General features: G+C 41.3%; 1 pseudogene; it reads right to left on the bottom strand.

The window, feature by feature from the left end:
• LOC144824230 (transmembrane protein 201-like) overlaps nt 1-15,672 on the bottom strand; it is a 109,372-nt pseudogene that overhangs the window by 18,548 nt on the left and 75,152 nt on the right.

The raw sequence follows: 15,672 nt of genomic DNA, 5'->3' as shown, positions 1-15,672 counted from the left end.
GCACACACTATTGGCCTCTTTCACTTCCCAGCAAGGCCGTGGTAAGGTGGCTCAAGAAATGCACAATTGGCATGAATGTTATGTGTACTACAGAGACATAGCTATAAAGTGGAGCAGGTGCAGTGGCACTGGAACTCACTCATGCGAGGGGCTCTCTGCACCCTAAAGCATGACTGGAGTTTCATACTATACTGAGGGTGGGTGGTCCGTGTTCATTTCTTACATTGGGCACCTAGAACCCTTGCTTTGCCATAAATATTGCAGGTAGAAGCTTGTGCACATTTAAACCACCCACACGTAGGGTTAAAGTGTATGCCTCTAGAAAACACCATGGCTCCCTGTCCGCTGCAATTTTATAACCACTTCAGCAACACGTTAAAAAGAAAAGCAATTTGCTATCTAAGGAAACTATTTTTTTGTACATTAGCAAAGTCATTTATGTGCGGTTTTACAATCATATAGGCCTGTAATGTGTAAAATTGTGGCGTACTAGATATTATGGAAAAGTATGTTTTTGTTGTGAGTACTTGCCTGAAACTACAAAGGTCAAACTACGTTTTCGTGAACAGATCTGGAGTGTGAATTAAAATCAGTTTCCACAACCAAGTCTGGGAAAATGATAGGAAAATAATAAAAAAAGAAATTCCCTAAAAGTGTCACTCGTTTGTGAAGTTTTGATAAATGTCCCGCATTATCAGCTTTAAAAAAATTACTTTATGCTGGTTGGGAGCAAAATGCAGTAAAAACAGTCTGCCTCATAGCCTCGCTCCAGTGATTCAAATTCACTTCAGAACAGGTGTGAATGTCTTGTCTCCTTGAGGATAATGCAGGTGACACTGGAAGCAGCAAGGCAGTAGTGACCACTTAGGATCCATCTGTGAGTTGCGCCGTACTGGTAGGGTGCAAACTCCACAATGTAATTATGAATACAGTGCATTAACTTCCTGCCAATACTGTGTAATTACGAATTTAAGCCAATGTAATGGGGAATAACTATTTGAACCTAGTTTTGCCAGGCGAAAATCCACTTGGAATTTTGTACTGTTTATTGGTCCCATTTATCACCTGCTCTCTGCAGGTGATAAATAAATGGGGCAAGGAAACTTGTGCAAGGCAACAAAATGAGGGGAAGGGTGTGAAGAGACTGTCCAGGAGTATGTCAAGCTATGGGCTGTGAGGGCGAGTAAGACATTATCCTCTGCCATAGGAGGCATGAATGGGGAGGGGGTTTGAGGCGCTTGTGCCCCAGGCCCTGCCTGATCCATAAGGGATTATCCAGGCAAAAGTTTCTGCTGTGTCCTGCACGAGGATACTGATTCAGCTGACTCATAATAATTGTGGCTTGTGCATCACCTGTGAGTGGACAGTGACAGACAGCAAAAAAAATAGACTGCCCCAACAGCTCTTTCTTTGCAGCATTGTTACCGATTGGGAGCCCAAGTGAATGAAACAATTCATTCCCTGTGACTTCTCAGACTTTTGCCTGAGCTCTAATATGGGCGGAAAACTGCCTTTAGCACATGGAGAGGGGAGGTACATCATTTTGCTAGAGATGTGTCTGAACAGGAATTCCAGACTTCTGAGGAGGGAACAAAAAATAGGCCCATCTTGGACTCTGATAAGGTGTTGCAGTAAGTTGAAAAAGGAAGTATTGCAAAAGGAGGATGGGTTTTGGTGGGAACGTTTCAAGATTGGGTGGAGTGTTGTTCGGTCACCGTGTATTGCACTGGATGAGACTAGCATAATGTTTTGCAAACGTCTAAAATAGTTAGTATTACGTGGTGTAGTAAGAGCATTTCCTGTACTGTTCTTGTAATGATGCGTTGTTCACTTAAATGTTTGAGAAATTTGAATGATCGGATATTAGGCCCTTAGTTACAACTACCATAGTCTGCAGCAGACGCCATCTTTTGTTATTAAAGTGTATTGGATGCCACAGATACTATTCAGCAATATGGAATAATATAGAAGTATTGGTTACTTTGATTGTCAGGGTATCTTTTTTGCAAATGGGCTGTATATGTAGATATAAGTAATGCAAGATTGGTACCTGATGCTTCTTAGTGATGAATGGTCCAATAACGTTTTTTATATAAAGATAGCCATAGTTTTGATGTATCATACTGAAAATTATTGTTTTTATATTCTAGGAATGGACAACGCCTTTCCGGGAGGAAGTATGAACAAGTACCAAGGTTTAAAAGAGAATCCAACCCAGTTTTATTCAGTAATGCAATTATGTCATTTACAACTTATATTTGAAACGGGTCCAAGGCATACTTACAGGAGAGTGTATTTAGGAATTGTTTGTTTACGTTGCTGAAATGGGCAATGCAATTCTAAAAGAAAGAAAGCAGATATCAGAGATTAAAAAGTCCCGTAGTGTGGTACTGATAATCATGTATGCAAACTAAGGGTACAGATTAGATTTTATCGGTTGGGCCCTTCCCTAAAAATCACAGGAACCACCCTCAAGGCAGTTCTTGTGAATGCATTGTAACTTTGATGTATGGCTTTGTCAACCATGATGGAGCCTTACAGCAAGTAACTTTTTTTATTGTCAAACAGAAAATCCTGAAGGGGTATTTTTTTTTGAAAATACATTTAAAATGTGCCCCTCGCTGTGGGATTTACCTCCCATGTCGGGGGGGGATAGTTGTTTCACAGCCCTTTACCACCACTGTTTTCCTGACAGTGATGGGCAGTAAAAATTTACGTGCATGTCCGCTAATTTAAATTAGGTGGGCGGACGTAGAAGTCAACCTCTGACCGCCCTTACTGCATCAGATCATCAGAGGTGTGTAACTATGTCGGAGACAGAGTAGTTACACCAAAGATTCTCCGGCATTTAAATCAGGTGGATGGACCATTATGTTGGACTTAAGGCTTGCAACAGGGTATCCTTACCGCCAACATAAAGTTCAGCCTCAAAGTTAAAATTGGGAGAGCGGACGGAGGTATCGTCCTTTAAGCTTCATGTGGTTGCGTTGAGGAGTCTGGTCAGATGGTTTCCGTGTGGTGTGGCACGTAAATTTGTACAACTTGTGTCCATGTGCATCTCTTTAAATGGGTAAGAACAAATTTTGATGTGGGTGTCCTTGTAATTGCTGTCCATATTGGAATGGGCCCTGGCCAGTGGCAGCCCATACAATATACTTAATGGTTGTTCCTAGTTATAATTGCAGTTGGCTGGGGAGATCTAAAAAAACAAAAAATACGATTTTGGACTAGGATACTTTTAGCCTCATCATAATAGGTGAGATCAACTGGAGTTGGTATGTTCCTTATATATATTGGCCAAAATGAATGCAGCTAATTGAAGCACTGTAATGAAGCCTCTACCAACAGCCTTACTCTTCCCAACACAAAAGTTGTCACCTGGACACAGGGCAGTGAAAACGTAGAAACTATTGGTGAAGCTTCACTGGCCCATTTGAAATGAGTTGAAGGCCTCAGTGCAGCTCCGCGTGGAGACTGTGCCCAGCTGTTAAGCTGTGCCGTCACAAGTGGGAGGTAATGAGGGAGGGCATTATGCCCAGGAGTCCACACTTTGCAGGGTCCCATACTACTGCAGCAAAAGCAATTTCAGATTTTTACACGGAAACATTCCCAATCTCTCCATTAATATTGGTAAATTACATTACAACAGCACTAGACTCCTTCAGTTGCCATGATTTCTCTTCCCACGGAGCACGTTTTTAACACCTTCGGGGCTGATGACGAGCTTAGCTCGTCATGAACGTAACCTGCCGTGCGCTGATGAAGAGCTGAGCTCGTCATGTAACGCGGTAATTTGCAAAACGGAGCGCGCAGCGGGAAAACCGCTAGCGCGCATGCGGTTAAATACTTAAAACATTAGCGTCAGGAACCTGGCAGAAACAGATAACTCATCTAGGGGTCACTGAGTAACTTTTTGACTCCAGCATCGCAAAATTTCTGACAAGCCTGCTCTATCACCTCAAGACTTTGGAATTCATCACTTCACAGTTCTTGCCTTGTACAGGGATCGAGAACCTTTGAAATCCTTCAAAACAGAAATATCTCAGAGCATGGAGCTGTCTAAACCATGGCTCTTACTTCAAAGATTTCATTAATTTAAAACTAATTCCCTTTGCATTAATGGCCTTTTTATTTGCAGAGGTGCATCCAAAATAATTCTCTCATATCTTCTCTTATATATAATCTCAGGCACCAATACATTTTTGCCTCTCAGTGCAAGTGTAAAACTTTTATTTTACTCTAGGGCCCTTTCGGAACTATAATAGAAGAATACTTCTTGGGCCGATTACAGATTTGTCATTTACTCTACTATACTGTGACGAGCAACTATATGAATGTTTTACTGAGTGTTACGGGAAATATTTTTCACTATATGAGAAACTGAACTAGTAGGGCCTTCTACCAGGTATCTGACTTTGATTGTTTACTCCTTGTTGTTTAACAATGTTGACCTCACCTGTTCTGAGTTCATGCATGCTTCTGCACCTGTGTACAGCACTTTGATACACTCAAGGGTCATGTTTGTGCTTTATAAACACCTTACATCTTATGTGATCAGCTTTAAGAAGCATTAGTAGAGAGGGATTTTTGCTCCACCTACCTTATAATCTTCTTTCACATAGGATTTGTTGGGGCAGAAGTTGTGTGCTTTCTAGGGGGAAAATTATTTTATTACACAGATTAGGATCAGTAGAGTAGGATTGAGTCGGTTATGGTAACAAGTCAATGATCATTAATTTTTCATTGGTAAAAGTCCCGTAAGTCTTATCAGTTTACCATGAAAACTGCACTGAAGCAAGTACTTGCAAAAAGCATATATTAAAGTAAATATGCTTTTAAGAGTTGCTTGTTATTGCACTGCGTTAAAGCCTTATGTCAGAAAGTTTGTCCCATGGAAGCTCACAGATTACCAAATTGGGCAGGAGCATTGATGTTGGTTACCCCCGCTGAAAAAACAAAAATGTGTACTCTGTGAATCCTTGCTCGGATCTTCTAGAAGTACTTGTATATGGTTTTTGTAGCTATAAATTTGTACATATTTGTAATTTTATGACTGAATGCCTGATGGTTACATTGTGGGAAAGCTTAAGATCAAAAGAGTAGGCTTTGCGTTATTGCTGAGAACAAGCTATTGATAACAACGCTAAGCCTCATTGGTTCATTAGGAAAGGTTTTGTCAAATGCCATAGGTCTGATCTGTTTATTATGGAAAGTTATGACAATACAGTCAGGCTGACCAATTTATATTGAAAAGCATAGGGTAAAACCAATATGCCTTTTAGAGTTGATTTGTATTACTCCATGGTAAAGCCTGTTATTAGGGTTTTTTTATATGAATCTCTCAGATTAAGATACTAGAGGAGGAATTTGCTATTGTTACCTCCTTTGACAAACCCTAGGAATTAGAAGGTTTGCTCCGTGATAATCCTTGGTAGACCCTCTCAAATGGGGTTGTTTATTGTTTTTAGAACTGTTATTTTGTACGTATTTATAGTGTCATGTATGGTGATACGCTGATCTACTGCTTGGTGCTAATTGAAGTGCATATGTGTGTTAATTCCCTTGACCACCTGCAGCATTCAACAACATTTGTTGTGCTGGCTGAGCATTCCCCAGACTTTTTTTACCATCCCTCACAGGTTTCTGTAGCCAACCACACAATGGGTTTCAACAGTGCTGGGAGATAGCAAAGGGAATTTGGCACAGAGGAGGAGAACGGAGCTGAAAGACGTTAAGGCCCCATATGAAGTCTCATTGTGATGTGAAAGAATCACCTTCTATTACTTGGAAGTCTTTTATGTGCTTGTACAATGAAAGTCCGGTATTATGGAAGTGGGAGGAGCTGGGTTAAAAGGTGTGTTTGAAGTTGGCTTGTTCCTCAGTCGCAGTTCAGTTTTGTTGTGTTGCACTGCCGAAAGGTCCCTTGAGAGAGAAATACCTCGGAAGGAAGACTCATCAGTTTCCTACCTATTTGCTTAGTGTCACACCTAACACAGTGCTGGAGCCCAAAAAAGACTCTCTAAGATGTTTCAAACTTTTTACATACACCCACTTACAACTTTCACCAAGGAGAATCCTAGAGGCTCTGGAGAGGTCAGTAGACCTTTTCCACCGTTCGAGATTTAGAGCTTTCTTAAAGAAAGTCGTTAAAACATCATGAACATTTAGAATTTATGAAGAGTCAATGATGAGAGATTGGGATAGTTTTAAAACCTGTATTTTATCTGAAAGTTAGAGAGTTTCTAAATATCTTTATTTAGTTAGTGATTTACAGAATTAAAACAAAAGGTTAAAGCATTAAAGTTGTGTGTTCCTTAAAGAAACCCAATAAACTAGCAATGCAATCTATTCTAAATAAGAACCCATAAAGAGTCCAATTGGAAAAGAGCAGACAATGAGGAATGTACTTCTCATAAATAGTAATTCTAGAAACTCAGCCGAGTTTCCTACAATTGCAACAGCAACTGTATTTAGAATAGCGATCTGTGCCGTAGCATCGATCACAAGTTAAGAAAGGCAAATCACATCAAGAATATCTAAAGAGAATCAGCTCTCGTTAAAGAGTCCCTGGTAGAGGAGAAATCCAGCAGCAGGACCACCGGACGGGTAAAGGGAATAAAGAGGTGTGCCTAAATAGCTAGCAGCACTCATTATTATAGTTTTCTGGCACAGGTATCAAGTTGTGAAGGCGTCTTCACTTGATGTCCAACCAGAACAGTTTGCAAAGTGGTGTCAGTCATAAGATACAACTTCTTCAGAATCCCACAGTCTGCACTTTTGTCCTCTGGGTTGATACATTTTTCTAGCATAATTGTTACTAGAAGAAAGGTTCTCATGAGAGCCCTCGCCTAAGCTAAAAGATGCACTATAAGCTCATTGAATAGACAGAGACTAGTCAGTAATGTGAAAGCATATATCAAGCTTTTCGGAAGCAAAATCTATAAAATCTATGTCACCATTTTTATTTACAGTTTCAAATAAGCGTATTATAATCTAGTGAAATGATCTTACATAGTATGAGGAACTAAATGAACATGATATTAGAGTCAACATATTTCTAAAGATAACATAAATGCTAGGCAGTTGCACAGAAGGTTTTACTATGAGCAAAGGTCGAAAGGAAAGCTTTGGGCCTAGTCACTGCACAGGCTACAGTATAGCTACTTGGTGCAAAATGTTGAAAAACTTGTATTTATAAATAAAGCATTTTTAATGACATCTTTAACTTCTGCCTTAGTTATAAAGCAATATATTTTCAGTTTACTTACTAGTATTCTAGCAAAGTGCATTCATGTTTTTTGTATTTGTAAGTTATTTTCTGAAACAAGCATTTCAAAAGCATTTAAATGTGTTCTAAAATGCCATTCTAATATAGCAAATAAGTTGGTTTCTGACTATTTGGTCATTTTTTACAAAACTCCCTTCCTTTTGATGATAATAATTTTGTTTCACTTCCAAAACTGAATCTAAAATGCAGCTACGTCTTCCAGTGTATCCAGTCTCTCCCTTTTTATCACCCTTGAGTCTTCATGACGTCATCATGTATAATTCTTTTTGGAAACATTTTGGTTGATAAGCATCATGTCATTTGTACAGAATATATCTACAGGTCAAGTATAAGACATATAGGAATATTCAGCATAATCCAATAATTAGTTTGGGTATTAGCATAGCTTTTATTGTTCCTTTCCCAGCTGTTGAGAACCAGTTACCAATTGTATTTAAACCCTTCACAAAATTTACATAGTCTTGTAATTCAGGTCTCATACTTGATATATTTTCTGCAAACTCCTCTATTTTCATACTCTCATCTGGCTTATATGAGTAACAGAATGTGATAGAGCCTACTCTCATTTCTCAGCCGGGAGGATGTCTATTGAAAGATGCTCTTGCAAAACCATATACCATATAGCAATTCCTTCTGTGTTAATTAGTACTAAAGCCACATATGTGCTACTTGCCATTTTATCCACTACTGTGGCTAGTTTTCTGATCTTCTCCTCATTTAATATTATCCCCACTGCTGGTATCACTGCTCCAAATATATCTCCTGTTAATGAGGCTCCGCTTCCTGTATTTCTCTTATGTCTGCATAGTGGTGTTAGCAGGGCCGGACTGGGAACTGAAAGCAGCCCTGGCAAACTTTAGCAGACCAGCCCCCATCTGGCGCGTTGCGAGCGAGCGCAGCGAGCGAGCCTGACCACTAATAGGGGGGTTTGGGGTGATTCTCCCCCAAGAAAATTTTGTAAAAAGACAGACCAAAATGGTGCATTTTACAGCACATATCAGAGCCCAGATACCCCCCCAAGCACTCCATGGATTTTCCTGTGACCTTGGCCTTGTACAGGGCTGCGCTACTCGGTTTGTGCTATACAAACACAACATACACAGGTGCGTGCTGAAACATGGTCTTGTTCTTCTCGCTAAGGAACTAAGGGGCAGATTGACTAGTGCAACCGCACCTAATGCAGAACTGGGGGGGGCACTGTGTAAAGAAGTAACTTATGGATTTAATAGCACCTGCTCCAACGTACCTTGTGTGTCCAGCAGTTTTCAGGCAACAATAAAAATGCCACGTTAACTCTGGTGTTCAATGTTCCTGCTGGAGAGAGATCAGAGTTTGGCCTAGTGACAGTTTTGACTCATCATAAAAAAGCACAAAGGGTTAATATGTCTGTGCAAGGAACATGCACCATGCAAATCACATAACTGTATTTAATGTGATTAGCTCAATGGGTTACTGCTTTTGCTACAGAGATGTATTTGTAACCAGCAGTTCCTAAATTACAATCGTAATATAGGGCAATGACCAATAATCTGCCATCAAAGAGCTGCAGGCAAACTGCATGCTATAGGTTAGAACATTATTTTTTCCCCAGTTTTTCATTATCCAAATGCTGCTAAAAAAGTTTGTTTGGGTAGAAATATATTCTTAATAGTAAAGCCAACCCCAACTACTGAGGTACATTTTAAATCCCGAGTTTGTGCTTCTCCAGAACACACATTCTTAAAATGTACTGCCTACCAGTATGAATAATATGTAATTCCTACACCCTGTAATTCACATTGTCTTATGTATTATTTCCTATAGACTGATTTACACACATATAATTAACTGTTTCCATATATAATGTATGTGTATTGTAAAGTGTTCACACAACCTACACTGGTTTTGAGTAGGGCTATAAAACAAATGAAATGCATGTGAGGATAGCTATTCAGAGAAGACGGGCACTGAACCTGACACCTCTCTGTGCCTCTGTAGTGGGTGCTCAAGGCCAGAGGCTACCTGCTGAGTGGCGCCTTTACACAAAGACGGTGTCTCAACTGCAACCTGGCAAAGACATTTGAACGGAGAACCATCCTGAACCAGTTCTGCAGCCCATACCATTTAGAAATATTTATCGCTGAGAATAAAAGATAACGAATGCCTTTAAGTTCAATGTGTGAAGGGGCATTCATGTCACGTTATATTTTGAGCATTTCTGATGCACATTACCGCAACCTCACACCAAGGACAGTCACTATTATTCAATGGCAAACATATCTGCCGTTCCACGTCTCCCCAACATTACTAATTAAATGTAGTTCTATAAACTATTTTTTTTTTATTGTTAGACTGCAGACATAATTAAAAACACAGTCTAGCTAAAACTTAGTTAACAGCAAATGTATTTGAAAGGGAGGCAGCTTTCTCCATACCACAAAGACCAGCCACAAAGCTGTGAAAATGTACTGATCGCAGCCCACATGTCGAAGCTGCTTGTAAAGCGTAGGCAGATGCCATTGTAATTACAAAAAGGGGGTGGTGATGGACAGAGTATCTGAGTTAATCAGAACACTCCTACCCAGTCAACAGATCAGGGCTTGATCCATCACCGTTTTTTAGCTCACTGCACCATCCCAGTTCAGAACCTGGCTATATGCAAATTAGTCTGTCCCTGGCCCAGTGCATCATGGGAACAGGGCAGACCAAACTACCAAGCCAATTCTTCACTGGAAAGGAAACAAGCTCCGGGGACCGGTTTCTGGCATTACAGCCGTCTTCGGCCCGGCTTGCTTGAATCCTGATGGTGCAATGAGCAAGGGACTCATGTCTGAGCATACCCTTCCACACTCATGGTGGCCTAAATAATTACAAAAAGGGGGTGGTGATGGACAGAGTATCTGAGTTAATCAGAACACTTCTACCCAGTCAACAGATCAGGGCTTGATCCATCACCGTTTTTTAGCTCACTGCACCATCCCAGTTCAGAACCTGGCTATATGCAAATTAGTCTGTCCCTGGCCCAGTGCATCATGGGAACAGGGCAGACCAAACTACCAAGCCAATTCTTCACTGGAAAGGAAACAAGCTTCCGGGGACCGGTTTCTGGCATTACAGCCGTCTTCGGCCCGGCTTGCTTGAATCCTGATGGTGCAATGAGCAAGGGACTCATGTCTGAGCATACCCTTCCACACTCATGGTGGCCTAAATAATTACAAAAAGGGGGTGGTGATGGACAGAGTATCTGAGTTAATCAGAACACTCCTACCCAGTCAACAGATCAGGGCTTGATCCATCACCGTTTTTTAGCTCACTGCACCATCCCAGTTCAGAACCTGGCTATATGCAGATGCCATTGTATTTCTTTTTTTGATACCCGTCATGTTTATCAGTTAACCCATTCCTTAAGACATGGATTTCTGATCATCTTTATTGCAAGCAGGTCATCGAACTATGTCACAGACGGAATTTCATTTAGTTTGCCCTCAAGGATGCACTCAGAGGACCAGCAGAGCTGACCAGCAGTACCCACCCACCTTGAGTCATAGCCAGGCCTAGACTAGAGCCAGGCTGAGCCTGAGGCCAGACACAAACTCGCTCCGCCCCTGCTCACAACAAATGCCACTGCGCTGCGGAACCGGTCAGTGGCCGATTATGTCATCAGTGATGTCATCTATTATGTAATTAGGGACATTTTATGAGTTGAAAACAATTACATTATTGATGGGTTCATTTGTGCCAAGATGCCTCAGTGGGTCAAACGGCACCTACAGAGTTCGATGTCTAGCTGTCAGTCAAGGAGGCAAATGCCAGCTGGGCTACCTTCGTCGTACACTATTCTCAGGTTGATAGGATGGGTAACATTTTATAATGTAACATTATCACCTGGTATTCAGCACCTATAAACAGGAGGACGTCATCCGCGAGTGTAATATAAGACAGATATTATTATGATCTTCTCATTTAAGCAAGGCCATTTTACAAGGACATGTTAGCATAATTATCTGAAATGTGGCATTTATTGACTTGTGATCTTCTATATTGAAACATTTATGCCCCCATCACTCGGCCTTATTACGCAGTTGTCTTTAGAAAAGAGCTGCTAATCTGTCCGTTTTCATTTCTATTTAGCACAAACAAAAACCATTTTAAATCTCATGTCTGAAAAACGTATTGTAAAATACCGGCCAAAGTCTTGAAAATTCGTACGCATCCTTGTGAAATGCAATTGCTAATAATAAACTGGTGCTGGAAACACTATGTTTACAGCTGTTGTATGGATACAAACATTCATAAAACTGGCAATTCCTAAACATCTGCTGAGAGGTTCTATGTTTGACAGTTGTACTAGAAAGAAGCGCTTTCCTGGGTCAGAAGAAATACAAACTTGCAAATTTAAGAAGAAGGCTCAGTTTTACAAAGCAATGCACAAACGATCTAGTTATGCTATTGACATTATTTGGAACCAAATGCCTTTTCATCGGAGATCACAGACAAACCTCACAATTTTAGAAAGCAGCTAAAAACCTGGCTGTTTTCATCAACCCTGTAATCTACACTTGTATTGTCCTATCATCGCTTCTCCAGTAGGCAAGAAGTGCAGAGCTAGCACCATAACACTTTAGGGTATAATCCACACTTTAAAAATATACATTAAATCTAATCTATACCAAAGCTGCATTCAGGGGCATCACGAAGAAAGGCAGCACAGACACCCAAAGGTGGCTTTTCAGTGCATGAATTGGTGCCACCCAGAGGCGCAGCTATCAGTGGTGTAGAGGATAGAGAGGTGCGGGCCTACTTAACCTGGATTATTGTTGGAATTTACCTCCCAACAAGTGGTCAGAGGCCCATTTTGCTTGTTTGCTCTAGGGCCCCCTTGTTTGTCACTATGGCTTGTCGCCAAGCACCTTGCCGTTTGTAAGGCCTGTGCTGGGGTAGGTTGAAAGGCGTCCTTTTTTTTTTTTATTGAGCAAATTTATAGAGTGATCAACAGTACACTGATTGACTAATCATGGCGTCATATACAATGTACATAATTAATTAAGGCATTGGGACATTTCGACAAAGGGCGGACGTTCCAAAAAATACACCTATTCATATAATCCTAGCAACCATGTCATTCGATTTTTTTAGGATAGTGCAATACATTGATATGTTTTTGGATATGAAAGGCTGTCTACTTGATAGTCCGTTCACGTGATGCCTGCCTCAGGGGACCTTCCCTTGTGATGTACGTATTTTGGGTAGATTTGCCTCAGCCAGGATTAAAGCAAAAATAATTTTATCTCATCTCAAAAGACTGAAAACAGGATCATGAAACGAGCTGGCAAAACAACAATCATGTTTACTTTAAAATGTTGTATTATAAAATCATGTCTTTCAGGCCTTCGGTTTATTTTTTAATGTAGGCTGTATTGTCTAATAAAGCATGTGCTACACTCAAACATTTGCAAATAGCACTGGTCAACTCTCGGAATGTTGTGTTAAACCCACGTCTGTCAAACAACAAACTCAAAGCTTGTTTGTAGGGAAATAAAAGAGAGCCCTGGGAACACACTCCGTGGCCTCACGTGACACCGATGAGCATATGTGTGGCTTAATGAGCGCCCACGGTCACAGGGGTCACCTCCACCTGTTTGCGACTGTGCACTGACACTGCGATCGCCTGACCTCTGCTCTGCGCCACTTCTAACATCTGAAATGCACTTAGCGAGGATGACTAGGGAACACGAGAGTGGCGAGGCGCTACCAGATGAGTTAATCGCCTCCCATCATACCTGTTCTTACAACTGTAAAAACGGATTGTCCTGTCTCTGTAGTTTGACTTGTGACCGTAGAGTGCTACTTTCTGCCGCGCGGAGGCCAGCTGGGTAACAGAGCGGCCCGCTTGTGTGGCATTCCTATTTGCTGCAAAGGCGATTTTTATCATCACGATGATCTGATTCATGGGTGGCATTGACTGGGGGCATTGTGGAAGGGCCAGAATTAAAAGCAGAAGGGGCCTAAGGGCCTGGGTCCTTAGGCCCCATTTGCTTTTAATTCTGTACCGGTCGCAATGCCCCCAGACTGTGCCACCCATGAATCAGATCATCAGAACAGGATTGCATGCAATTTAAATGACTGTAAATAGACTCACCTGCGGGCGGCAGACAGGAGGTATTAAACCATGAGGTGCCTCTCTTTCCTACTCGTCTCTGGCGCATGAGCATCACCAGGCGGCAGACCCCGGCCCCGCGGCCCGCCCCCACCCCCTAAGGCTGAACTAACAGTAAAACTTCGGCATGCAGACGCTGAGACATTTGCGTGCTGCACGTGTTTACGTCATGCTCCGGTGTTTTGTTTTTTTTTTAAATAAATTACAATGATCATAGTCAGGCCTGATCATAGTAGCCTGCCTAAATGAAATTGAAATTGGAGGCAGCTGCAGGGTCACTGCTCACGTCATGGACACGGACGGAGCACCAGCATTAATATATGCAGAGAGAATCGTTGTGCTCAGGGCTGGTTGTTCTCACGGTCGGTCCGACACTGCCAAATCGGCCCCAGCTACAAAACCGGCCCCCTGTCATGAAAACCGGCCCCCACCCCATCCAGCCGACCGGGGGATTGCCCGGTGCCCGAAATTGCCAGTCCGGGCCTGGGTGTTAGCTATTGACATGATACAGTTTTAGAATTAGTATACTTAAATAACATGCTCCTTACCAGTCAGCAGGTTAAAAAAGTAAGCATTTTGTCGACAAATGTAATATACCCCAGGAATGACATTCTCAGTTCCCTATAAAATTTGCCAAGTTCCCCCTAATAATTTAAAGGTGTGGTCACAGCTACTAATTACTACATGTCTGGTTCGTTTTTGGGTTTGTCTTTTATAAAACCCAAACCTTCCCTTTGAGTCGGCTGTCAAATCTAAGTTTTGGATATATCAATTTCTTCCTAAATTAATTCTCATTTTTCCACACATTTTCTAACACATCTCCCTTTTGATCAGCAGTGTTGTTCATGTTCATGTATCTTTTTTCTAGGGTCATAATAAAGACCTTCTCTTCGGGATGCATTAGACATGTTAAATTTCTCTTGTAAGCTCCGACAGTGTTTATAGACAAATGCAGAAAGAAATAATACTAAGCTGTGTCCATAGTTTTTCTTTGCGAGTGTAAATTCATATTTTCCCTTCGAGGCACTTGTGATAGCACTAAATTATAACTGGAGTAAAAATATTCAAAACGTTTGTGTCTACACACACTAGTGAGAGTTGTAATGCTTCCAGTAGATCCTTCACATTCTGTCCATGTCTAATAGGCAATCCTGTTGAAGTTAATAAACCTATTTGCATCCATAATTTGCAGAAGTCATGAACTACCTCAAATTCATACTGGCTGTCTGTAGAAATGGTGACTCGTAATTGGTCAGAAAAAAACTGCAAGCTCGGGTAAGCGCAATTAGTTCAGCAACTTGTGCAGAGAAAACAGATTTGGAGCCAGGAAGCTTCAACCACATCATATATAGTGCACACAGCATACACTGCCCTCACTGTGCCTTCATTACTTCGCAGGTATGAACCATCAACAAATAGGACATAGTCGGACTCAATCAGGGGTTCATCCTTAATGTCTGGAAGTGACTTCATGCATAGTTCAGTGACATTTAGTCAATCATGATCAAAATCATCCTCCTTGTCTTCTGGTTCAATCACAGGCAATAGAGTAGAAATATTTAGCACATTACAACGTCTGATGATGACACTATCTTGTGCAAGCAGAGTCTGTGTATATTTACTCCATTAATCCTCATATATTGTGTTTTTGTTCTCGTAAGTAATAATTTGACAGAATGAGGAACCATCACCACTAAAGGATGTCCCATCACTATGTTTTTACTCTTTTCCAGACTTACTCTTGCCATGGCCACTGCCTATTAGCAGCTGGGGAGTCCTAACGCTACAAGGTCAAGGATAGTCGAAAAGTAAGCCGCATGTCTTCGGGCTCCTCCATGTCTCTGTGTTAACACTGAAAGTGCACAGCAATCTCTTTCACTGCAAAATAAATTAAATTATTTTGTATAGTCTGGCATTCCTAGAGATGGGGCACTTTACAGGTTATCTTTCAGCTTTAGGAAGGCTCTGGTGCACTCTTTATTCCCGGGGAATTGGATCAGGCATATCTCGATGTGTGAGCCTCAGGAGCGACTTTGCTGTCAAAGGAAAATTTGGTATCCATTGCTGACAATGGCCAACCATTCCCAAAAACATTATGAGCTCTCTCTTTGTTAAAGGCAGATTCATCTGCCAGATGATTTCCACTTTCTCCAGTGACACCTTTCTGACTCCTTTCATAATGATGTGTCCCAGATAGTGAACTTCTTTTTGACAGTACTGCAGTTTACCTGAAGATACTTTGGGCATC

Source organism: Lissotriton helveticus, chromosome 3_1, assembly GCF_964261635.1.
Source record: "Lissotriton helveticus chromosome 3_1, aLisHel1.1, whole genome shotgun sequence".
NCBI classification, from domain to species: domain Eukaryota; kingdom Metazoa; phylum Chordata; class Amphibia; order Caudata; family Salamandridae; genus Lissotriton; species Lissotriton helveticus.
The sequence above is the reverse complement of the archived record's forward strand: the minus strand, read 5'-3'. Positions and strand labels throughout refer to the sequence as shown.